We start from the raw sequence: 682 nt of genomic DNA on the forward strand, positions 1-682 counted from the left end.
TCTGAAACGGGCGAGTGGTTTATATTGTATGAACGCACGATCTGGTGTATTTAAAAAAATAAATTAAAATATTATTCATAAAAAACAAATAAAAATACAAAAACAATTGTAGTTTTTGCTTTTTTTTTAATTTATTTTCATACATTCTGCTGCTGTATTGATGATGATCGTTGCGGTGGTTAGGCCACCCATCAACCAGCGGCAGCTTTCCTTTCTGTTTATATTTTCTTCTCAAAATCAATGAAAAACAATTCAATAATAATTTATTCTTTTTTTTAATTGTTTAAATTTATGTTTCAATATATTTACGAGAATTTTTCGCGGTGTATGTACACCCCAACCACCACCCACCGCATCCTCTCGTTCTTCTTATTGAATGCGCCATTCATATTTCATGTTTTTCTTCTTTTCACCACATTTTGACTTCTCCTCATCGACGGCGGAACTGCAGACGCTGCAGTCGACGGAGGATCGCAAGTTCCGGCCCTCTAGGCAGCAGCAGCAGCAGCAACTGCAGCAGCAGCAGCAGCAGTAGTAGTAGTAGCAGCAGCAGCAGCAGCAGCAGCAGCAGGGTATGGCTTTCTCCCCGGCCTCAGGGCCCCGGGGTCACCTCGGGGCCTCTGTATGGGGTGGGAATGTGCAGTACTCTGCTAGTAACATTGCTGCAGCAGCTCAGCAGCAG

The sequence above is a fragment of the Eimeria mitis genome, genomic scaffold, assembly GCF_000499745.2.
Source record: "Eimeria mitis Houghton genomic scaffold, Emh_scaff2909, whole genome shotgun sequence".
In the NCBI taxonomy this organism is placed as follows: Eukaryota; Apicomplexa; class Conoidasida; order Eucoccidiorida; family Eimeriidae; genus Eimeria; species Eimeria mitis.